At 30.4% G+C, this 27,762-nt stretch overlaps 1 protein-coding gene across 9 annotated transcripts in view; it reads left to right on the top strand.

Annotated features, from left to right (window-relative positions):
• Nucleotides 1-27,762, top strand: part of LOC113518378 (guanine nucleotide exchange factor DBS-like) — a 145,727-nt gene that overhangs the window by 76,768 nt on the left and 41,197 nt on the right. The gene's annotated exons all lie outside the window — the stretch shown is intronic.

The raw sequence follows: 27,762 nt of genomic DNA, 5'->3' as shown, positions 1-27,762 counted from the left end.
TGAGATCAATAAATGCGAAAGTTGAATGGATGTTTGTTACACAAAAACTACTAAATAGATTTGAATGAAACTTATAACATGGGTAGTTATATCCTAACTTAGTACATAGAGTATATACTGATTCAAGCCGGTAAAGCCACGAAATGCAGCTAGTGTGATAAAAACCGGTGCAAAAAAAAAGCATAGCACGTATAAAAAGAACCTATGTTTATATTTCCATACAAAATAAAATAAATGTTACTGCTAAATTTGTCCTGTCTCAAAATTAATAAAAATAAATAAATTTAGTGGCACAAGACACAATTTTATAAAATTTGTATGTACCTACCTTTCGGCACGTTTGATTGCAAACGTTACTGAATGTTTAGAAAGAAATAAATGCATAAATTGTTTCTATTCTCTTTTCAGTGTTCTTTTTTAATATTCTTGAATTATTTTTTAACATAATTGAGTTTTTTGTGAATCAATGCTAAAAACAAATTAATTATAAATTTCCATTTTAATATGTTTTACGCAAAAAAAAAGCTGCTTTAATAGTAATAAAATTTATAAAGAACCGAAGCGAAAGTAAATTGAATGCAAAACTGATTATTACATCTGAAGAGTACAAAACAATAAATGTATAATGCCATACAACACCTATGCGTTTAAGAGAAACCAGAATAATAAAAATAATGACCTCTGTAAATAAAACGGTAATTCAAACAAGTATAGACGGTATTAAACCTACTTGGATTATACTGGCTGATAATAGCGGTGTATTCATCACATATTATTTATATTCTTACGCACCGCTAAATAAATCGCCGATTTCGTCAGTAAACATTTTTGACTATTTATTCAGTGAACATGGAAATATGGACATATGAATGAAAATTCTCTTATTATTTTCAAACAAAAATAATCTTTATTTTAAATACGAAAGAGTTATCGCTCGTTTGGCATGTTTATTAGCAAGATAATTAATGCGGTGCATCACAGAGTAATTACTACTATCTACGTAAATTAAGTATCGGCCTGTTTTTTATTGACGAAACTGGAAAATCTATACACTAGAATTGTACTGACCGTTTACCAGTGACCGTTTACCATCAGACGGGCTGTATGCTTGTGTCAAATGTCAAATTTATTATTGCCATGAAAGTCACTTTCATGGCATAAAAAAAAAAAAACAGATTTTGAATGAATGATACTTTTTATCCAAATTAAAATATCCTGATTACGTGAAAGAAGTCTCAGTAAAACTAGTAAATATTACAAGTGTACTAAATACATTTAAAGGCATAATACATAACTTATACGTAAGTATAAAATTTAACGTGTTTGACCACTACATTACGTAGATTATGCAAATAAACTATAAAACAGGAAGATTGTACGCAAAAAGTATGATATTTCATACATTATAGAAATGGATGTACGATAATTTGAGAATGTTGAATTAAGTGAAGCCGAGACGAGGGAAATATTTAACACGCACTTTATTTGTTTTAACTGATATACGAGTATGAAACACCTGTTAGCAATCGTCACGGCATTAAAATTTTCGACTTCGCACAGGTATACATAGAATTTTCGAAAATAATACAGAGCTTATGTTACTCGCTGATAAGATAGCTTACTATATATATTTATATTTCTATAGGTAAGTAAAGAATTATTAAAATCGGTTTAATAGTTTTTTGAGTTTATTCATTACTAATAAACAATCAAATCTTTCTTCTTTATATTATTCGTATATATATATATATATATATATATATATATATATATACACAAAAGAGATTTTAATCGCACAAAAAAAGTTTTTTTTTATTGTTTTTCAAAAAAGAATAGCTTCCCATGGGACGACGCTGACTATATTATAATATAGTGCCATAATCACAAAAGTTTTTCAACAAGAAGAAAAGTGATAGATTCCAAAAATATATTAAAATTTGACATCTTCATATAATTCGTAGTGTCCCTAGGTATTTCACGGTATTCCTTGCAACATATCTAGTTAGTAGTCAGCTAAACACATCGCAGAACGATAAGTATGTATGTATGCTAATAAGTTTTCAGCCGACTTCAAAAAGAAAGGATTCATAATTCGGTTGTATTTTTTATGTTTGTTATACTTACAGAAATTTTATCAAAACCGATTGAATAGTTTAGTTTGTAAATAAATGATTTTGCTACAATTGGAATAATTTTTGTTTTCAACCAACTTTAAAAAGAAGAAATTTCTCAATTCGGTTGTATTTTTTTATGTTTGTTACCTCACAACTCCGTCAGTTATAAACTAATTTGGATATTTTTTTTTATCTGAAAGAATATACTTACTGACTAGTCTTATAAAAATTTTATTAAAATCGATTCAGTAGTTTAGGTTTTATATTAAAATAACTGGTTTTATCACAATTGAAATCGATTTTTTTTTTGTGGAATACAATCTTTCTATATACATTATCATTATCAAGTCTAGTATTGAGGAGTAATTGATTTAAATAGCTCACTGCGAGCCACTATTTAGTTATTTTCGCGTCACTATCTCGCTCGTCACGTGTGATAACACTGTTATTTATGGGGCATAGTGAAAGTTACAACTATATTATTATGATGGCACAATACTATGGGCGATTGTCGCAATATCCGTGACAATATAATGTCGGTTGCAAATATTGACACGTTCTGTGACGTTGTACTAGACACTTTATAGCTGTTTGCGTACTTTACACGTCCATCAAATATAGGAATGTTCCGATAAGATAGTGATGAAAATTTGAGATTTGAACGGACTTGATCCTAATTTACACTATCATATGTAGTGTACGTATCTAAAAAATATCACTACGTTCAAATCCTTAATAATACAAAACATTATTTCTATTAAAATTAGACAAATTTTTGGTTATAGTAGGCTTGCTATCCTTCTAAATTTCCCCATAATTGTCCTTAATTAAATAAAGTAAAAAATTTGCATTCAATGTGACCTGCGCATCTTGCTTTGGTTTGTTTTATACGAGTCCATGACAACCCTAAGGAACACAAACCCATGACTACTAGTACTATGTAATTTAAAAATGTTTTTTTTTTCGTTTTCTATATTGGTCCTCTTAAATTTAAAGTCGTAACCACGAATATATTATTCGTATAAAAACCTATTATGCATTTTAAAATACAATAGTATTAAACTTAGACGCTCTTAAGTAACAATTTGTAGGCATAAACAAATCTATGCTAAATAAATGCTCTCTTGAATTTGAAAGCTCTCTCTGAAAGCCAATTGTAAAAATATATGCAATTTGTTACATCAGTATGTACATACATACGCCTAAAGTGTTTTTAAATGTGCTTTCGTAACAATATTGCGACAGCTGGGCATGTGTGGTAATCTGAATGAATTCAATCAACATCGTCTCGTTTACCTGTTTGGAAAGATCGTGACCCTACATTAGCTGTTGTTTGTCTCTGCTTTCGGCTCAGTGGCGCCGCAACCTCGTCGCTTTTTTTTTAAGATTTAAATGGATTGATAAACCTGCTTTAGCTATCGGTATACACTAGCGGAGTATCTACTAGTGAAGGGTAAAGTTAGATTAACTGCCAGAAAAAGACTTTGCACAAAGTCATTTGTACAAAGTGAAGCGTGGCTTACGTACATATGGCAGTGAAATTACATAGTACAAAAGCATAACATCCTAAGGAATAAACAAGCATGAGAATGAATCATGGGTAACACAGTACACACTATTATGTCCATGCTACTTGCTGTTTATGTCTATAGGTGACTGTTACCACTTTAGATCAGATCAGGAGATCAACTTGTTTACAATTCTAAGTCGCTGCTTAAAAAAGTTAGCCTATCAAGCTAAATTATTTCGTAGGAGGGGGGGTACTAACAACGAAATCCCTGAATCCCGTTACTAATAATCCCCCTTTCGTTAAGTCGATAGATAGGATCAGATCCAAAGTAGATAAGCGCATTAACATTTTTTTTTTCAAGACCCCTGTCTTTTTTTTTTTTATTTTAAAACGACTAGCCATTTCGATCATGTATCTACATTTACGAATGTTTAAAAAACATTCATCGGAACACTTCATTAATTTGACGGAAAGGTAATTGCAATAAATAAAATCTAATATTTTTAACAGTCCTGTCGTGACCACGACGTGGTGTAATCCACGTTGAAACGTCGGCAATAAAGAAGCAGGTATCTAGTACTGTTTACCTATAAAAGCTTTTTCATCGCGTTAAGTCCCGATTGCGCATTAAAAATATGTGTAAACAACGCGAAAGTTTAAAATTAACTAAAAGGTAATAATTACATAAACATACCATTACATACATTGGTTAGTACGTCAGTATAATAAAAAAATACTTCCCGATTTAAGGAATGTTCGTACCAAGGCGAGGCGGTGACAGGATCTGATGAAATCTCGATTCTTAATTAATTCAGCTCGCTTATTATATTGTACTATGTTCATTTCATTCATATACATACTAGAATCATTATGCAATGGTTTATTAATAACTGACATAATAGTACCTAGCTAAGCAATATTATAGCCTATTTATTTGTACTTTAATGCACAGTGAAATTCATTACATTTATTTATTTTTATTCACTATTCACTACATTTCATTTATTCAGTACATTTGGCGAACTTAACATCAGACGGTGTTCTCTACCAGTCAATCATTGGCCTATGTCAATAGAATTTAGTATTTAGTAAAGAGTTTAGAGAGACTAAATTATTACGAAGAAACTCTCTACATGGAATTAATAACTTATCAAAACATTCAATCGATTAATCGGTTTTTAATTTGTCCTAATAGTAGGGCACCAGCAGACTATCTTTGGCGCGGGACTGTTATTTGTTAGTCTACATTTAGGCACATTAAGTTCTATTGAAATAGTAGTACTATATATCGTTCACTATAAATATTTTGTTACATATAAAAATTGTAACAAATAATAAATGAATAATAATAGTTCTGTCGGTGAATGGTCTTATCCCAACTAGTCTGAAACAACACCTCAGACGGTTGAGATTTTAGGCGACTGACTCCCTGAAAAGATGCAGAAAACGACGCTCTTAGATATTGCTCGTTTTGTACGCCGGTTTTTCTTTTTGAGACCTTGTACCTTGGACGACTGTGTTTTTGTCGAGGGTTAATTTGCCATCTCTCCTCCTTAAAAGGGGCATGTGAATTTTGTTTAAAAATAAATATTAGTTTGCCATCTTTTCTCCTTAAGAGGAAGGATATAAAATTTGTTTTTAAAAAAATATTAATTATAAATAATTATTAATTTTTTGTGTCTAATTTGAGAGAGTTTAACTTAATCCTATTTAATGAAATGTTCTCAAAAGTTCTTTAAACTTATCAAATAAATATGAGACCAACACAGGAGTAAATGCCATTCTTACTTAGTAATTACTAATATTACTATTTTTATTAATGATATTATAAATGTGAAAGTGAGTTTGTTTGTTTGTTTGTAACGCGGTTCAAGTTGTCCGCGTAAACTAGTAAAAGCAAGTAGCAAGTATATTATAAAATAATTATAAAATCGATTAACAATTAGCGAATATGTAATAAACACAGTTGACTTCCTGTTTTTTGAAGTTGCTTAAAAAACGAGAGCAAATCTGACGCAAGCGAACAGATTGGCTTAGCTCTATTGCAAGTTGCCCAAACTTGCTAATATTTAATGCCTAAATTACACAAATAGTTTTCTATGTTACATTTTTTCTCACGCCTATTTCACATGTGTTGGGCTTTTACAATAAAATATTTCATCTAGATTGTATTAAATACAGAATACTATTAAATACACTACACATTTTTTTTCTATACTGTATTTGTTATATTAGATTAATTCCTTTCATTTTGAACAAATATATAAAACATTTTGAAATTATTTTAAATCATCGTCAACTAGACTATATATCCATATTAATTGCAGTTAGTAATGCATTATTTTAATATTTCTAGCTAGACCTAATATTTCATTAATTATTAAAAAATTTCCAAGGCAACAGTTGAGCAAATAAAAAATATTATATTTATTATTTATAATTTAGTTATAATTAAAAAAGTAAGGAATTTTAAAAAGAAATTAGTTTGAAAATACTCGACACAAAGAAGGCAATTAGAAAAATTTATTTATTTTTCTCATAGCTGCTTCTTATTATAAGTTCTTAGTTACATACTTTTATGGGCATTCATATGGCTTTTTCCCGTCACAGTAGTAGTACATCCTGAGTCCTCGTAGAAAGTCTTAACTAATTGGATTTGTACTGGTTTGGCATTTGAAAATATCTACCTACCTACATAGCTGTATACGTAGTTGTGCGTACAAGTTAGCAAATGGTAACATTCCATTCCCAAGGTGAACGAAGCATAAACCATACTATCTGGTATCTTTATTTTATAGTTCATAAAAACGGCTCAGGTCATGTTCGTCAATACACATTGTTATTCGTATTATATCTATGTACTTGGATCTGACCAGTTCACCGTCCTTCATAAATAAAGGTACACCATTTTTTTAATACAACTTAGAATGGCAAAACGGCCCATCTGATGGAAAGTGGTAACAGTCGCCTATAGACATGAGCAGCACCATGGACATAACAGAATATACTGTTTCATTCATGATATCCTCCATGAGTTGCCCTTCTTGTGTTATTCCTGTGTATCCTGTCTATCCCACCCTTCAAACTGAAACACAACCATGCAAATACAACTGCTTCACGGTAGAAACACGAATGGGACAAAGGAGCCCAAGCAAACGACTTTTGTAAAAAGTCTCCCTCTGGTAAATTATTAATTATTTAGATATTAGTTATCAATAATTTGACTTTCCAGGGAAGAGATTGATTTCTGCCCTTAACTTTTGCCATATTGGAAATTTTTGGGGAAGCCTACCGAATAGTTCAACGTTTGCTTCAATTTTGCTAGTTATAGCTAAAGTGCTTACTGCATTTATACCGAAGAAACAAAATTACATAAAATACCGGAATTTAAATGTTAATTTAAGACCTGGTGGTCTTCTAATCACATTAATATCTCATTAATTTTTTTAATGAAACTACTCTCTTTCGAACTTTATACAATTTTTTTTAGAGATACATCTATGAAAACATAATAATAAAATACCTTTCTATTCTCAATAAAAAAGGAAATATAATAATATATTATATAATATTTCTTAATCTCTTATTTCTAATTCCCGAATGAAGGGAATAATTTTAAAATCATTTCAAATGTATTCATCTACTGTATGTACGTACTAAATCGTAGAAAGATATTTAGAAATTCTTTAAAAACAGGTTAGGCACATAATAATAATACATACTAAGAACCATGCTTACGTTACATATAGGAAAGCTGACAATGTCACCCACATCCTGTCGCATGTTGTGTTCCACGCCACTTCATGTGAAACTGCGGTGTAAGTACATATTTTACCTTGGGAATCAATGCATGTCAACAACCTACCGTAATATCGAGTGGTGTTGAGTATGCTTTATCATTACCGTGAAGATCTTCCTATGTTGCATATTTGTTTTGTATAGTAAAGGTTTCCTAGAAATCTTAAAGGATTATTTCTTTATTTGTGATAACAATTTTATTTATCAGAAAAAGTATAGAAGAAAAGTTCCTATTGAGTGGATAAGGCTACAAAAATTATCGCGAAAATTCGACCGTAATATAAATAAAACGATATTATGAAATTATAATTAAAATAGTGATAGAAATAAAAAATTCAATCAAACATGAACAAACCACATCAATATTGCAAAAAATTATTATTCAAAATGTTTTCTAGGAATCAAGTAGAGTCGTCTTAAGAGTTCCATAATAAAATATGAATATATCTATCTATTTTATAATCAAAATATTTCATTATACAGTTTAGCCGTGTTTTGATGTTCTTACGTATATAAAAGATGATATTTATATTAATAGAATTACATTTTTAATACCAGCGATTCCCTATATATTTCGTATATTTCCTTATACGTTTATATGAACATCTATACAAAAAATATGTCGTGTATAAGATTCACACTTTTCTTACGACCGCACCTGCTTCCTGCTTAATACTTGGAGCATATCGGTATTGTCTTCGTTTTTGTCCTATGTTCCGTTGTTAACAGTCGCTTTGTTTGTCGCTGCCGATCTCATGTTCGTAGCAGATTTATTATCCTCCTTAACTGATGAGAAAATATTAGTTCACATAATACTCTCTCGATACTGGAAAACAGCTAGGTTTAGACACTCTTGCTTTACATTAAAATTGCCTCTACTATTTGAGAAAGCTCAATTTATTGGAGGTTGTAACATCATATTTACATATGGTGACTAAACTGTGATTTTTATTATTGTGGGCTTCATAGTAGTTGACATTATGTAACATACGGACATATTTGATGTTCATAGAGAACATCAAATATATATCGATAAATTTTATATTTCGTAATGACTACAAGGAACTTTTTACAAATAGAGATTTATTACAATCAACTAGTCATTTATGTTTTTCTTTTTATTTTTAGTGTACTTTTATTCTCTGATTAAAATAACCTAATTATAGCATATTTCTACCATAAGTTTAGCTTTATTGTATCTCCATATTTGTTTTATGTTATTCGCTGCTGTCTAATAAACTACTAAATACATAATATAATGTCAAATTAACTAACAATCTACTGACAAATTACTTTGATAAATTCATCAGTTTCTTTGGTAACTTGTATAATGAATATGTACCTTATTTCCAAGTAAGTTCACAGATGTATAAAGCTTCTTCATCTTTGATAAGTTGTCTTATGGTATTGGTCATGGTGGTCAAATTAATTCCTGTCAAGAATCTAATCACTTCTGTCTCAAAAAATGCCTTCGTGATTATTTAAAAATGATATATTCTCATAGAATATAATGGAAAACTGATATGAATCAAAAGACGTGACAAAATATAGGCTGTAAAATAACGTACCACAAATGTTTTACGCACGCACACACGACAGGGCTTCGTAAACATTTTTACTAATATTTATTTAAGTGTTTAGATTACGTATATACCTATGAATAAAAACTATAGTATCTTTTATACATACTGGCAGTATCCGTAACTATAATCGTTTCCGTTCCTAAAATTAAGTCGGTGCATGCTCTCATCCACGGCCAATTTTGCAATGGCCATCAATGTTTATTTATTTAGTCCGTTTCGTGAATAAATAAACTATTAATTGTGTATTCTATTCATGTTATTTTTATTCGATAATGTTTATGTGTTGAAATCATGAGATCTCTTTTTAAACCGAATTAAGTTTTAATAACAAAACTCGAGAGAAATAAAAATTTCAACTATAAGGCTAACCACAAGGATAACTGAACTCTGGAAATGTGTAGGAGCTTAGAGATACTTGATTATATTTCACATAAAATATTTCTATCTACATTAATAACGTTGTATCACCATTTTCGCAACATGAAGTGGCTAAAATCATCCTTAAAATGTCCAATTTAGTACGTGTCTCCAAATGCCGTTCGCCCACTTATCACCTTGTACGACCAGGGCGCAGTTGGCGACGCTAGCCAGTGGCTTCTCGAGATATGCCATTAATGATTCTTATGAGATTACAACATAATATCTTTCCTTGGGGGGTACTCAAAAATACATTAAGGCCTATTATCAATTATTGAATTCTCGCTACCCCCTATAAATATTATGGGCCCAGCGGCGAACCAAATTATTGTCGGTAATTTCTTTTTAATCGACTCCTTTTATTAGTTATCCTGTTAGATTACATTGTAACATATTACTAGCTTCTGCCCGCGACTTTGCTTCACTTCTTTCCGTCTCTCTTCTTTTTAGTCTTCTAAACGCTGGATTTTTTTTATTTATTTCTATTCAGAAATCTAAAATAAAAAGTTTCGTATTCTTCAATAATAACAGAACTCCCATACAAAATTTTGTCCCCTATTTCTTCACCCCTTTAGAGGTTTCATTGTTCAAAAGCCAATAAACATATGGATTTTTGTTTTGATGCATCATTATATAGCGATTTGAGTGCAACTTTTAATAACTAATAGCATGTCCTTAAACTTTAAGATTCATCCCCTGATCCAGGTGATATATTACTGGATTTTCGGCCAAAGCTCTCCAATAATTCAATTATACTATAACGTTGCTATTTCTTTTATATCTCAAATATTGAATGACGACAGAATCGGAACTTCGCTTCTGTAAATGCGTGAATGCGCAAAATTAAGTAATTCGTGTCATTTTGTATTTATTACTCTGCAAAATTTTTATTATAATTATATTTAAACAATTTCCAACCTTGAACCGCCTCAGCACTCCTGCGGAACAGTTCGTCGCCCACGCCATCCATTCACACTCGATTCAATATCGACACTACAGGAACTAATTTACAATCTATCCTTATAAGCATAGCTCCAAAATATGCGGAAATTGCCCAAAGTTTTAAACTTTCTTTTATTTATAAATCCTTACTACAATCAATGTCAAAACGAGTCTGTCCGTTCGTTGAACTAAAAAATAAGTCATGAACTTCAAGATTGATTGCATTAAAAAATCCATAAATTGGCAACTATATGTGATGTCTCAATATTTTCTACAAAAATATGATAGTAGTAAGTATATAGTATTATTTAAATCAAAAGGTACCTATGTACTTACAGACAACATTGAAATAAAAGAAAGCTGTATGGAATATCAATAACAGATATTTTTAAATTTGCCTGTTTGGCATATTAGTTTATTTAGCATGTTGTACACATATGTTGGTTAGAAATAAATTATTATTGTTATTATTTTGTTTTTAGTAAACTCAAAATGTTAAATGTTCTTTTGCCATCCAACAATACCAATTTATAACAAATAATTATCTCCATCGGTAGCCTCACAGTATTATTTAAATTTTATTCTATTTTGATCAGCAATCATATAATTTTTATCAACCGAGGCGATCGACAAGCAAGTTCAATAGCTTCGAAGTAGAAACACAAATGATGACTGGCTTCTTCAGTTATAAAGTGGTTTTTTTTCTGCATATCATCGCGCTGTATTGATGAGGCACAAAAGACGTCGGCAGACTGAGTACCACTGACCTACAATAATAGTTATTATTTTTTATCGTACACTTTTCAATCAATGTTTTTGTGTGGGCAGTCATGGTCAAGGCAACGTTTGGGTTTAGCTGTGATGGTGGAATATTTAGTAAACTTTTAAACAAAAAAATTAAAAGAAAGGAATGTATCCTTTAGAGATGTTAAATTCTACATTATCAAAGGATAACTTTGTATGACATGATGATTTTTTTAGTGACTACTGATGTTTATAGCTAGCTTATAATACGAGTACAACTTTAAGCAAACATTCATAATGCCGTCTCTAAGAATATCGGACATGAGATATTTGAATCTAAAATTATGCAAATAGTTATGACTTCATAGGTCATAAATAGCAGGTGAAGGAGCCTATGACGGTATATAAGGCTCGGCATCAAACTTTTTATACAAAACAATGAACCTTAAAATTAATATGATGGCGAGGGTGATTTTTTTATATGAGCCATTTGTGCTTATTGGTATAAATAAATAGCGCCTATTAAAAATATCATGCTTATGAACGTAGGCGTATTGATAAGGGGGCCAGTTGGACAGTGTCCATCCCAGAATCGTCTTCTCTCAAAATGTGAGCAAAGCTCTAAACATATCTGCAAGTATATGTGCGCCTTTTCTAAGGCCACATATCTTTTCAGATATGTCAAGCCAGATCCTTTGATGAATATAGTCTTAAGTACGCCAATGTTTTTAAAGTAGTATCTGCCTATAACATGGACACTAAAGATGGTGTTCCTCAAGACCTGCGTCTAACATTTGTACAGACAGTCTGATACGATATGAGTATTTGATACGATGTAGATTTTTAAAAGCTTTTAAAAATTTTTATTAGTTTCGAATCAGCGATAATAAGTAAATCAGGATAGGTATTCTTTCTTTAAACTACTAGAGTAGAACTCCTGATCTTAATCTTATATATATAAAAAAACTCGTTTCCTTAATTAGCTCTATCGAAGTTCGAGAGATATAATCATGTTAATACGAAGTAATATCCTTATAATTACAAAATATTTTATATATATAATAAGGAGTATATATACAATATTCTATAATATTCTGTCTTCTCTGTAATGTAGTACATGCCTACTTCATATTTTACGGCAAAAGCACTTTTCTATAGAAGATAAAGAATGCGTCAAGAATCCGCTTAATACTAATATGGACAGTGATATTGGCACACCACTCCTTAAAGACAAAGCAAAACATATTAAACTTATTATATTGAATATTCGAATTATTTAAGTAATGAACGTATGTTAGCAAATATATTTTTATTGAAATAAAAATATGAATACATATATTAACAGCTGTAAACCCTTATAAGATTATTAGAGATATTCGACCTTTCCAACCTAGATTAATTATAATCATAAGTAATACCATAACCGTATAGGTAACCGTAACATCATAAGTAAGTATATGGTCTGCAAGGTTATATATTCTTACAATAATACTCGGTGTGCTCACATTTTGCGAAGCATAAAGGCAATTTATATCATCATCATATCAGCCCTTAACTGTTCACTGCTGCAAGCCTCCTTCTATTGGAGGATTTGCCAGTAGTTGCTACGTTTGGCAGAGGGAATGACAACCGTAGTTAGGTTTTAGTGATGTTTAAATTTGAAATTTAAATGAAATTTAAATTTATTTGTTATAAAAGTAGTACATAATAGATGGCATGGTTATTTATGTTATATAGATCTCACTTTTAGTCTTTACAGACATGCAAATACATATTTGAATTAATCTATTATTATTCTTTATATAATTCAATTAAAGTTACATATTATACATTTATTATTATTATAAAAGTATGAAATTATTGTTATAAAACTGTCAATATATTCATGACGAATGTCAAAATTATATCAAGTATGTATTGTCAAAATATTATGTTTTCTAATAATTATAGTTCAACATCGTTTATATAATCACTTATTGAATAGTAGCATTTGTCAATTAATAAATTAAATAATTGTATTTTAAATTGTGTCGATGGCAATTCCTTTAAAGAGGTCGGAAGTTTGTTGTATATCCGGATAGCCATTGGATAACAACTTCTTTTATATAGGTCCGTTAACATTATAGGCAATATTAGCTTATTTGGATATCTTCCACGATAATTGTCGACATTATTACAATACTTTTCAAATAAATAAGTATGTGTTTTAACAAAAATACATGTTTCATAAATATATAAACAAGGTAAAGTTAGCAGTTTCAGCTTTTTAAAATATGGTACATATATTCTGGGTGTGAGTTATATATATATATATATAATACATTGCTTCTGTGCTATAAATGCTCTTTCCAATTCTGTTGAATTTCCCCATACCAAAATGCCGTATCTAAGATTGGAAGCAACATATCCATGATACGCCAATAAAGCAGTTCTTTCATCAGCTATATTTACAAGACGCCACAAGACATAGGAAAAACTATTAATTTTACTGTTTAGGTTTTTTATGTGTGGTTTCCATGTACAGTGATTATCCAACATGATTCCTAGAAACTTCACAATGTCACATTCATTAATTAATTGATCTTTGTGTTTAATCATTAAGTCAAATGTTTTGTTAGTTCGTTGATTATGAAATTGAATATATTTAGTTTTGTCTATATTAACTTTTAGATTATTTTCTTCTAGCCAATTAATAACATCAGATACGGTTTTATTAATTTCTTTATTATATACATTCTCAGAGTCATAAATATTTGGTATCGCAATGGCTATATCGTCCGCAAATAGAGTGCAAAAATGTCTAGTTATAGTCGGTAGGTCATTTATGAATAAAATAAATAATAAAGGACCCAAAATACTTCCTTGTGGTATCCCAATGTCTTTTACTTTATCGTCAGATTTATACAATACTTCGTTTAACTGTGCATCAAGATTTGCTACTTCAACTCGTTGAATTCTATGACTTAAGTAAGTCCTTAACCAGTTATAAGCATTACCCCTAAGTCCATATCTATCACATTTAGACAGTAATAGCTCATGTGGAACGAAATCAAACGCCTTACTCATATCAAAGAATACAGCTGTAACTTCAATAGATTTATCAACATTACTCAAAATGGTACTGACGAGTCTAAAAGCTGCTAGAGAAGTAGATTTTCCCTTTTGGAAACCGTTTTGATTTTCATTTAATATATTATGTTTATTTATAAATTTTGTCATTCTATTATGCATTGCTCTTTCAAAGATTTTAGATAATACTGATAGGAGTGCAATTGGTCTATAGTTATCGACGTGCTCAGTATTATGCTTCTTATGTATAGGTTTTACAATTGTAATTTTTAATCTGTCTGGGAATATACCGTGAAGAAATGACAGATTTATTAAGTAACTTAAAACGGGTGCTATAATAGTTTTGGTAGCTTTAAGTATACTTATAGGTAGTTCATCATTTCCTACTGATTTTGTGTTTTTTTGATTTTGTATTATACTACATATCTCATTTTGATCTGTTGGATATAAAAATATGCTGTCATTTATATGTTGAACATTTCGTACATTATTATTTTTTAAACAATTATTCTTTGCTACATTTATGAAGTGCTCATTAAAAACATTAGCTATATCTTCTGGCTTGTCAATTACTTTGCAATTGTGTACTATCTGTTTTATGTATTGTTTTTTTATGTTATTATTAGTCTTTATGAGCTTCCAAGATGTTTTACATATATTACTAGATTTACTGATGATTTTTTTATTCTGAAGTTTTTGCGCTATATGTATACACTTTTTTAATACAGCTGAATAGTTCTTGTACTTTATCTTATTTCTTAAATTTTGTTTTTTATAATATTTAAATCTAAGGTAACGTTTTGTTTTACATGCCAAACGTATACCTTTTGTAATCCAAGAATAAAGATATACGTTGCTGCTCATCCCTTTAATATTAGGGTCCTTAGTCGCCTCTTACGACACCCACGGAAAAGAAAAAAGTAGACCATTCAATCCTGGGAGCACACAGCAATTTTAAATACAAAAAAATCACTCATGTCAACTATTACTCAGATACAAGGACTAAAACGTCGAGAGAAATTAAAGGAAAGTTTGCACTTTCATCTGAACCCGTGTAGTCGCGTTGCAATTCTGTTCCAGTTAATAAAACAAATCACGTATTTACAATGACCCAAAAAGCACGGTCTGTGCGCACGCGTTGGCTCTAGCTAATTTTATTGGGCACGTTAAAGTTCAATGGGAGATTTGTCCCACTATCAAGATTTCTCTAACAATTTAGAATTAAAAACAACTTACGAAATCGACTAACATGCGATCAAAATGTATATTCTCATATAATAATTTTAAAATCTTGCCTGTGTATTATTCTAAAACTCTTTCTAATTATGACATTTGGTCACATCAATAAGTTAGAAATTGAAATAATTTATACTATTGTATTTAATTATTACTTCTTCAGAAAAGAAAGATGACATCGCTGTTGTTTTTTTCTTCGTAGCATCTTAAATTATCCCGATTCCCAATCTTTTTTGTACAACTATTATAAGAATTGACATAAGACTAATACTAGAGCAAACCCTAACAATTGCTAAAAGAAATAATAAAATCTGTTAAAAAAATTACAGAGAATTGTATAGGCGAATTGAGAAGCTTCTTTTTTTAAATCTTTTATATTTACATTAAATTAATCTTATACAATTATTTAAAAGTATAAAATAAATAAAATATAAAAAAATAAACATGTAGAAATTACTTATTTAATATATAATGAGATACGATATCCACCTGAGATGTAGAATTTATGGGTGATCTGGTTTTATTTTCACTTTGGGAATGAATATGTGTTCTCATTAAAAATTCGAAATCTTCAGTTTCAACATAGTTAATAAATTTCCATAATTTTGATGGCTTGTGTAAATGTATATTTTTTGTTTCAGTTTATATTTTGTTATCTTGTTTTCTGATATATATTTATAGTGTACTCGTATTCTCTGCTTGAATATTTGCTATGGCCGTGTTTCGTAATAATTTTAACATATTATTATTAACTTTGCTCCAAACTTCTCAGATAATTGTTGATAACATTGTTGTAATAATTGCATTACTATTATGGTTGAATTGCTTAATTCTTTGTTAAGTATCACCTGAATAATGCCTATGTTGGAATAATTATATTTCATGTCTGGGAAATGTCATTTACTCAATATTGTAAGAAATTTGCTTAGAGCTTGCAGTATGTAACGCAAGCCTTGTAATTACCAAATTATACTGCCTAAAGAGTCCACTGTTCAAATTTGTATTTGTGTGAAGAAATCGATTAATCTTCATTAAAGTAAGATAATATGATGATGTATTTTAGTATCACATTAATAAATTTCTGCATGAAAATTTAATATTAACTTTATCAAATGAAATGAATAATTTGACATCATTAGCGCAGTCATTAGTTCTTTCTAATACATTAATGGTGATAATTAAAACTACCTATTATAAATTTAGATACAGGTATCCGATTCTTGCTTGACCTTCATATGGTCGTATGAAGCAGAAAGAATGCATGTTTGTGTTAGTTATTTGTCAACAGTGCATTATGTCGCATTGAATGGATATTTACCATTTGTACTGTCAACCACTGCCGGTATGAATCTTTAGTCTGTTCGATGATGTGATTGCACAGACGTGTTGCAAGCGATATTTTTAATTTATAATTTACACGTGACTATCATTTATATATTTTGATACGTCTTTAATTATAATTAATTGTGTTCAAATGTTACTTCGTTGTCTAATATTGGATAAAATTTATTTTTTGATGTAGTGTACATCTGCACTAACGTATTACGGATATTTTGTAAAATTATTTCACCTTGTTTAGTACGTTGCATCCATGATACGCTTTTCTGGTGTCCCTGGTCGTAATCTTTAGTAGAATCAGTAACCTGAGGATCGAGTTAATGAAGAACTTCCTAGTCGGAGGTGAACGCGGCGGCCGCGGGCAGCTGTTGCGCGTGTGGAACAGTCTGCCCGATGAGCCGTAGCGCGGCGGTCCTGCCGCCTCGCTCGCACTACTTACACCCAATATATGAGCGCCTGATACTTTTACCAGCATCACGATAAGTGCGCCTAGTTTCATTGAGCTTTTGTGTGACGTTGCAATGTTTATTATTTCAATTGTGTGAACTGGAGTTATTAGTGAAGTGTTAAAAATCAAAAATGTTAATTTAGTTTCTTTATTAGTTTAAGGAGTAAGTGACACTATTGAAGTGATTTAGTTGGTCATTACATGGACCTCGAGGATTTTGCGGTGATGTTTACTTTAGTTTGGTTCTGAAGTGACTAGTGTTTGAACAATATTGTTGATAATTACTTGTGGGATTAGGAGTCAGCCTGATGAAGCGATCGACGTGGGTGGACGTCGAATCAGGCGGCCGTCTCGGCTGCAACGGCGAAATATTTTGGAGCGAATGCGCCGAATGCGATTGCTCTTACTGCAACCCAAACTACGTTTGCGTTTGTAGCGATAAGGTAATTTTTATCAAGCTGCTGCATGAAACGGTGGTGGAAGTAATGCATGCAGGGTTTAACGAAATATTAAGTGAACTATTGTCACTGTACTATATATTTTTATTAAATCGTGACATATTTGGTCAGCCAAGGTTAAACTACGCGCTGATAACGTGATCAAAATTTCTACCCATCTCTATCCGTATTCAAATATTTGTTAATACTAGTCAAGGTCTTGTCAACTTTTTGCATGAAGTGATAATATGGCTAAAAGCAATATGCATCAAAATAATTTATAGCAGAAAAGTGACCTTGATTACTATTTATTTAACAATCATTTTACTTCAAATAAATTAGAAAAGGCAAGGCAATGATGTTAAATTTTAGTTAAAGTAAAAAATCAGTACTTCGTTATTTCTCATCATCATTAGATACATGTATTTCATCTATTACATATTACTATTCACTATATAAATCTAGTTTTTTATTTATATTTTAATACTAGGTCTCATTTAGCCTAATTTCTTTAGATAAGTTAACCATGGAGCAGAATGAAGGAAATATTGTAAAATTATTATTTGTAATTTATATTAAAGACAGAGACTGAAAGTAGCTACTAATCTACTTAGTAAGTAAAAATCATTCTTCAATAACCCTTATTATTACTGAGAAAGTAAACACTACACTGTAATCTATCGAAACATTGATTAAGTACTATAAAGTGTCAAACAGAGTATAAATGAACTCTTATCATCATCATCATTTTAGCCATTATCCGTCCACTGCTGGACATGGGTCTCCCCCATAGACTGCCATAAGGAACGGAACGCCATGCATTATTGTATACTCCTACAAAATTTAAAACTAAAATATATTTTTTTCTATCCTAGCCAATGATTACATTACTATAAAAATAAAAAATATGTTGTTAATATTTGCTCTTAATTCTTACAGCAATTCTTACAAATGTAGCTCTTATACTCGTACTTGAGTTTCAGAACATATTTTCCTGACTCAATCTCAAACAGTTATGTGACTAGATTAATACGACTTCTATGTAATATATACAGTAGTAATATTATTGATAGCTATCATTTATAATTTATGAATGAATATACATTATTAACTTTTCCTCCTCATTCATCTGCTAAATTAAATATGCAAAAAGTTAAAGTTTTCTAAATGTATTCAAAAATATATTTTAACTATTAATATTTAAATTATTGTTAAGTTCAACGTTTTGCCTTGATGTTGGTTTCGTCATGGTGCCCAAATATAGTGCGGTCTTACCAAATTAGGCTTAGGTTTTATTGCTCAACAAAATGTTTGCTTACGCATATCATAAATAAAGAAAAATCTTTAAATACTATGTAAATTTCTTTTTTTTTAATTAGTATACGTCGAAGTATGCAAAGAGACTACAAAAAGGCTTCCAATATTCATGTTGGCTTTATACTGTTTCACACAATGCCAACCTTACAATACTTGAGGAAAGTGAAACTCAGTACGGAGGGTTTTTTCGGTTCGCCTTTGTTTCAGAGTACAAGAAAAACATGTATTTTCATCAACAACATCGGAGTAGAGCTTTCGTGTTATTTTTGTGGTTCATTGTTCTTTCTTTCAAATACAATCTAAATTAATTCCAAATTAACAATATCGTTTATTTTGCGAATACAACAAACAATGCAATTTTAATATATTTTGTTTATGTCTATGTAACTATATAATAAAATAGATTTTAAAAGAATAATCGCCACTAAGAAGAATTTAAATTGTTCTACGTCGTAATCCAACATATTCTGAACTTGTATTGTTCTATTTTATATGGATTTATTCGATATATTTTCACATTTTTCTTCTAAGAACATGATCTAAGTTTTCGCCTTTCTTTGAGTTAATGGCATCTAGTCGGAATCTGTTGTTATCTGAATATAAAAATACTAAATCTGTTGCTTTTACTAGACTCCCTTTGATATTAATAATGATGCAAATAATTTGTTGTTTCAAACTTAAAATTCTATTAATAATTAGTTTCATCTGCGATTGAATTGTTTAACTCATTTGCTAAAAATTATGGGTTGAAATAGATTGATACTAAAGAGTTTTGCGATTAGGGATATATCCCATTTGACTGTCCCGATTACAAGTTACACGGTTTGTAACTAAATAGTTGCAGAACTAACTGTTAAACTCCAATTGTTTCAAACAAGAATTGTCAACAACTGAATTACATCATACAATCCAGCTGCTGTCTGTCTTTCATTGCGTTGTCCTAATACAAATACATACATACATAGTCCCAATTTTGCAATTTTCAAATAACGACGGTGTATTTCCGAGTCATTAGTTAGAATTAGCTAATAGGTAGTCAGCAGTAAATACTCGTCTTTTATTATGTACCACATTCTAAAATAAGTTTGGTTTTATGCAAATTACCTACTAGCATATTACTTACAATTTAAAAACAATAGCTCCGGTTTCTACTAAATTAATATTAGGTCATATGATATAATTTCCAACACTTAAATGAAGCTGACGTGTTTATGTTACAATATCTTTTCAAAAATTTATCTTTCTATCTATTGTTCCATCTTCGTAGATTTTGTTTAAGTCGGTACACACGTTTTCATATTTATAATTATTTTGTATTTTAATTTGTCACATTTAGCACATAATATCTATTAGTTTAGCCAATATTATAAAAAAAATGTTAATACAATAGACCGTTTATTATTAACTACACGTCTGAATCCTCTAAATCATGATAGATTCTCGTATTGACATTTTGAAATTTTTAATGCCGAATGTTTACCATGACATTCTGCAACTTTACTCTGAGATACATTAATTTGCTTCAAGGGTAGATTTGGCAGTAAAATTACAGGGCACAGAGGCATAACATAACTTAAGATAACAGTTACCACTTTCGATTATGTGAGCCGTGAGCTTGTTTGCCATTACATGTTGCATCAAATAAAATTAAGATTGTGCCAAAAATAACCGAACTAAATTAGAAACCGACAAGGTAGCGATCTCAATTTAATAAAATCAACAAAACCTATTCACAGTTAGCTAAGATATCGCATACTTAAGAAAAAAGTAGCTAAACTCAAAGACTTCTCATATATTAAATCAATGTAGAGATATTACTTTGATTTTTGATGTGTCTGCAAATTGCTGTATGATTAACATCGTGTTCTACAATGTCAGAATTTACCGATACGCATAATAGTATAAATGCTGATACAGTTCAATGGCGTGCATTTGAATCACTACTTTCGACGTTATAGCGTGTAATTACTACGAATAAGGTCATATGTCTTTAAGTGCATACGATAAATTTATCGTTTCAATTATTTAGTTCAATTTTATGAATACTAATAGACAGAAAATGGAATAGTAGCCCCGCCTACGTTACCAGTATATGATAGCAGGGTTTTTTTAATGTGTGAAAATGGAATGATAACTCCGTCTGTGCTATTAGTATACTTTGACCGGGTACCAGTGAGAGATGATAGATGAGAATGAAAGCAGGTCAGTGTTAACCCATCGTGATGAATTCTACCTAATAGGGTATATTGGTAACAATGGGGCTGTTAGATTCTTACTAACGAACTATTTCCTCCTAATAAAATGGTATCAGTGTTAGTGAGTGATGATTAGTATGAATCAGGTCAGTTAGTTAAATATCGCGACGAATTCACCAAAAATTAACCATGATAGTTTTTAGAGAAGGTCGCGTTGTAGCCGACATACCCTTTATTAAAAGCATGGGGCCACTGGTCCCCGCTACTAAAGGGAAAGTAATTGTTAGTAAAGGAATCCTATTGTTGGCAATATCATATCGAGCTCCACACAGTTCCCCCTAGATACCACCGTGGTTCATTCTTGTAGAATTCGTCATGATTGTCTAACTGACCTGCTTTCATCTTCACCTATAATCTCTCACTGGCGGGGGCCAGCGTATGCCGATAATGCTAGCAGTATTACATATATTATCTGTACTGTTGCTGATAATTCCCTCCTGACCGACTTTAGAGTTTGTATTTGTATATTTTTATATAATTGTCCGAATATCTGAAAAAAATGCATAGTGTTATTGGACTTATATTTATTATTACGTTTTGCGTTTTTTTTTTTTTGCAATTATGGACCACAATAATTGCAAAAAAAAACGCAAAACGTCATCAAACAGAAATCTTCATAATATAGAGCATACATAAATTATCTAATATTGTTTAAATTACCTTGACACGTTGGAGGCTAGTTGAGTTACGTTAAATCGAGGTAATTACCTCACATTATGATGCGCGATTTACTTGTATTATGCAAGTTTTCAATATTTCATTTCACAACGTTGACCTTAATCATTAAACAAATTCGAACGTGCATCTTTCGTTAAATGGAACATTCAAATATTCTTTATTCAAATAAATTATTTAATCACTTTTGAGAAAAATTGAGAAAGCAAACATTTTCTTTTTTAATTTTAATGGCTTTTATCTTCTTCAGGTATATCAGCCCTTTCGTACCCTGAACTGATTCCTCATATAAAGTTTTATTTACATTTCCTACTCACAGACAGAGAAGATCAATGGCTATTAATAATTTACAAAGATGTTCAAAAATTTCTGATTTGGGTTCAGCTAATATAGATTAAATAAGACTAATATTTAATTTATTTAAGTTAAAGTGGCGTATGAAATCTTCTCTTCCCATCGAATTTATACGACATTCTAGTATATGTTGCACACAATCGATAGTATGGCAAACTTGATAATGGGGTGACCAGGATTTTCCCATCATATGTGCAAATTTTTTTTTAATTGATAATGAACAGCTAATTATGAAATTATAACTTGATGACCTCAGTAATGTAACCGATGGTTTCCGCTTTCAGCCTTGTACACTCACGAAAGTTCTATTTTTATTGGTATTTAAAAAAAAATACATTTAATTAGTTAATCAGTCAGGTTGATTTTGAATATATAATACGTCATACATTATTAATTGGGTTACGAACAAAGTAGGTTGACACTATAAAAAGTGAAAAGAAAACTCGATACAAGAAATCGAAAGGGCCGAAACGGCACTAAAAACAAAATATAAATGTGTCAAGAATATATAAAAAAAAAAAAACTTGTTTCGTATAGTATCGGTCATAAACCACCTTATTCCGGTGTTCTATCGTGCCGGGAGCCGTCAGCGGTGTGCGTCTCTCGTTTTCCGATTTCTAATGGCCACATTACCATACATCGGCCTTTCACGATCTCATCTCACTTATTGGGCAATGAACTATACTTTTTCGATCCACGCTTACTTTTGTTTAACGACACTATAATTGTCTTTATTCGTATCAGGACAATAGTGCTTGAGTTCTTAATACGTAATGTAACATTCTATTAAATGTTTTAAGATAAATACGCATTGCGAATTTACATCGTTAGGTTTTTTTCGCGCGTGCTTATTTAACCTAAAACAAATTGACATACAATTTTACTGGTATATATATATATATATAAGTCTAGCTGTGTCTTACGGCTTTATCCGTATGCATCAGTAAATAAAGTAGCATATGTATTAAGTCAGAATATAACTTACACGCGTACATATCTCATCTGTTCTATAGTTTTTACGTGAAAAATTAACACTGTATCATAGATATGTATATAATCAATTAGTTATTCAATCAACCACATACTTAAATCAGTAAATCACGAATGTACATTTACTATAAATCACATGTAACTAATATTTGTAATTGTACTTATTATAAAGATACTAAAATGATAATGAAGGATAATGGGTCCTGACCGTTTTCGATCACGGCGACCGCTTTGATGCCGCTATTATTAACTATCTACATGGGGACTTTTTTTTTTTTTCAATGGTGATAATGGAATGGTAACCCCACCTGCGCTATCAGTATACACTGGGGCACCAGTGATGGATGATAGGTGAGGATGAAGCAGGTCAGTTACCCCACCGTGACGAATCTAGCAATAAATCAATCACGATGGTTTCCAGGGGGAACCACGAGGAGGTCGACCTGACAGGGTATATTGCTAGTAATAGGGCTACTAATCCCCATTACTAACAATCCCTTCTCCCCCCTACATAGGGGACTATTAGATTAGTTGTTGTTGACATTGGTGTGCACAAATGTGGTTTGCATAGCCAAAGACTAGAATTCAGTGAAATAAATGATTTGTATTTTTAAATAGATATATCTACATTAATGTGCAACAATAACTGACTCGTACATTAAATCAAGCTGTAAATTACAATACGACAACGAACCAAAATTATTGAATTTAATTAATATTATATGTACGTAAATATATTATTAATTGACCTGCAAGAAAAATTGTAATTTCTTACAAACGTAATATGTAGTTCAGCCACACTTACCTAAATGGTGGTTAAATGAAAATTAAGCATACCGCTACTAAATAACTTCTTTTTTAATTACACTATAATTATTGGATAATGTTTTTTATAATTAAATAATATTTCTTTTTAAAATTTACAATTAGTAAATTGCTTTATATAAATGTTTACTTACAGCGATGTTACAAAAGCTGTTTATTTATAAAGAACTCGATTCTACGCAAAACTCTTTAACAAATACCACCGGAAATATTTATTTGGTAATTTTCTAAACTTTTTCCAACATAAATTGCATTTAGTAAGTTTGAAATTTGAATCGAAATTTGCCGATGTGTCAAGGAACTTAGGAAATTAATTTAGTGCTAAAAATGTATATACCAAACATATACGAGTACAACATATTGCATTCATAAATAATGGTTAAATTAAGTCCTTTTCTGTTATTTATTTATTTCTAAAATTATGATAGATCGATTTTATTATACTTCCTTAGCACCAGTATTTTTTTTTCTTATATTTTATTATATCATACAGTAAAAAAAATATAGCAATACATTAAATCCTTGTCATATCTCTATTGTAACATGCAACAAGGATAACTGTCTATAATAAATGCTATAATTAATTCTATATCCCAGTTTTCCTTGAATTCGCGTTGTATAAACACGTTTAATATATTTTACGAATGACATTGTGAAATCATCCCAAAATGTGTGCACGTTTGTGACAATTACATAAGAGTCTATAAACATATTCAATTAATAATATATTCGAATGTTCCAAATATAAGAATCTTAAACGTTACCTAACTTGTGCATTATTCGTCTTTATTCGGTGTTAAAATTATAATATTTAGCACTAATTATATGTAAATACCGTATTACTGTGGATTATAATAATGTGGAAGTCAAGGGATAATATTAATAAAGGTATTATTATCTTTAATAATGTTTACTCGTCGTAGTAATAACATGTGTTTTATACCTCTTCTATCTCAATCTAATCTATTATCTCCACTCTCCATCTGTCACTCTCTTCTCTTCCTTAATATTATCAATACAAGTGCTTAAAAATCTTTCCTTCAGACGTAATACTTTGGATATAGTCAATGTTCTGTACTGAATGATAGGGTGTCCAATAGTCTGTAACAATTTGATAAAAAGCAATTACAATTTAATATGTAACCACCAAGAAAGAAACTGAATCCATTTAGAATTACATATATACATACACTTCTAAACTAATATTATAGAAAGGAAAGGTTTTATTTGTTGTTTTTAATGGATAAACTTAAAACATATTTTAAACATTATTTCAACTATAAAGAGCTACATTATTACAGTGTTGCATTTTATTTAACAAATTAATGTAGTTTATAAATTTTCAAAGCTTCGATATTTTACAATGATATAAATTTCAATTTGATCGGTCGGATGGCCTTCAAATTCAGTACGGGCGACCTCTGCAAACAAAGAAGTGTTTAACATCCGAGGTGCTAACGCGGTGTTTGGGAAGCAAACTTGCTTGCCATTAGCACTTCGCTAACGCTAATATACTACATTCGCTACCGGTTCGTAACTGCATAACCTTAAAATTATAATTGTTATGCAAGTCTCATAGTAACTTTAATAATATTTTAAATTATTATATAATTAAATAAGTATATTTTATTACCTTAAATGAGAATCACTCATATATGTATATAAATAACCCTGCATATATATATATATATATATATATATATATATATATATATATATATATATATATATTATCGTTAGATACTAGTACATAATATAATATACAGTTACATATATGTTTATATAAGCTTCATTATACATTCGCAATTGTTTTATCAAAATAAATATCAGAATAGGCGCAAGTAACATTATATGGCACTACGGTAAAATATGGCCATTTTATACCGACCTCAAAAAGAAAGGTCTCAATTCGGTTGTATTTTTTTACTAATGTCACCTCATAACTGCGTCAATTGTAAACCGATTGATGGAAAATTATTTTTTATCTGAAAAGATATTCATACTTATAGATTAGTCCTATAGGAATTCTATCAAATTATTTCGGTAGTTTAGTTTTTAAATCAAAATAACTGATTTTGTCACAATTGGAATTGATTTTTTTTTTTTTAACAAAATCTTAAATTATGTATTTAAAATAAAATTATACAGCGTTGATATTCTGACTGATTAATGCCCAAAAAACAATCACTTCAAACACTTATATGAAGAATAAAACGTTCCAAACTTGCATAATAGATACGTATGTAATCACGCAAATAACCTACCGTATGAAAGGTTAATCAATCAACTCGAAATCCAATAGTGCTAGTAAATTCACAAAGCTGAACATACTCCTAAGTAATACAATAAATCGTCTAAACGGGTACATTGTTGCATAAACTTAAATTAGTTAAAACATGCAAAAAATATAACGAGTAGCTTTTAATGAAGTACTTCACTGTGAACAGAAAAAATAAAAACAAAATGTTCCGAGTATCTCGCATACTCCAACTTCTGAAGTCGCGTCGTGTCTCTGTCAATTCTGTCATCTCGTAATTCACTGTCTTAGGTTTCTTCTTAGTGTCTTACTTAAGTTATATTTATTGATAGTTTAGTTTAAGAGTATGTTTGAAGTAATGGAATTGTCATGTCAAGACGAAAATCCCAAAAAGGAACAAAAGAAAAATTTGACGGCATATTCCGATGATTAACAGACTCCGCGAGTACCTGAACTTACGTATGTTAGATGAAAATTAAGCGTACCATAAACTGTCTAAATATATATATTTTCTTGGTATAAAACTTATTTATTCATAAAAACCTCGAAATAATAAAAACTCGCAATAAACCCTGCCTAAAATATCACATGTAATGCTGTTTTGTTAATTATAAAAATTTTTTTGAAATAATATTTATGTAATTCGAAATCGAAATTTAGCCATCGTCAATTAGGCTTGATTGCACTTTATTTAGGATTAGAAATTGCAGCTGCAAAGTGCATAAAGTTGCGGCGTTTATTTAAATATGCCTCTATGGACATCATAGAATTCTGTGCCGCTTTTTGTGTCCGTCAGGGCTGTGAGTTGTTACTCCCGTAAAGTATTTTTTTGTCTGAAATTACAATAACTTTTCTAGTTATCCTTCGGAATAAGGCACGCATTACATCTTCAAGGCATATCTAGGTGGTGATCTACCCAGGCGAGTTACACAAAATTCTACAGCAGTGTTTAAGCGCTCGGTCGTTGCCCTCACGCCTTTCCATAAAACTTCGAGCGCTGCGGTCAAACTCGTTCTAACTAAATCCTCAAGAGTTGTGGTCTGCGGTCATATATTCTTAACACACATTTCATCTCTACGGTTGCTTACTGTGAAGTTGCAAAATACACATTTCCTATTTGCAATTAATATTTTTCAAGTTCAAAAACACTGACGTGAAAAGATTTTCTAGTCTATTTCAGGAAATAAAAAAGGCCAGATCAAGCGTTTTTAGAAATATTTTTTTAAAAAAATGTGAGTTATTAAGAATATATATGTTCTTACAAAATTAAAAGTTATAACAATTTGTAAACCGTATCTGACCTTGTAACTGGAATTATGCCAGTTCCGGCCCTTGGAAATATTATCGTCTTAAACGACGTGGAAAAATTATCATGATATCTTTATGAAGTACCACGTAATTGCTTTTTAGTGAAGCTTCAGTTCATTTTTAAATAATTATAATTCACTAATTA

This window comes from Galleria mellonella, unplaced genomic scaffold (assembly GCF_026898425.1).
Source record: "Galleria mellonella isolate WM207_F2 unplaced genomic scaffold, CSIRO_AGI_GalMel_v1 utg171, whole genome shotgun sequence".
Taxonomy (NCBI): Eukaryota; Metazoa; Arthropoda; class Insecta; order Lepidoptera; family Pyralidae; genus Galleria; species Galleria mellonella.
Note: the sequence above shows the minus strand (reverse complement) of the source record. Positions and strands in the feature narration are given on the sequence as shown.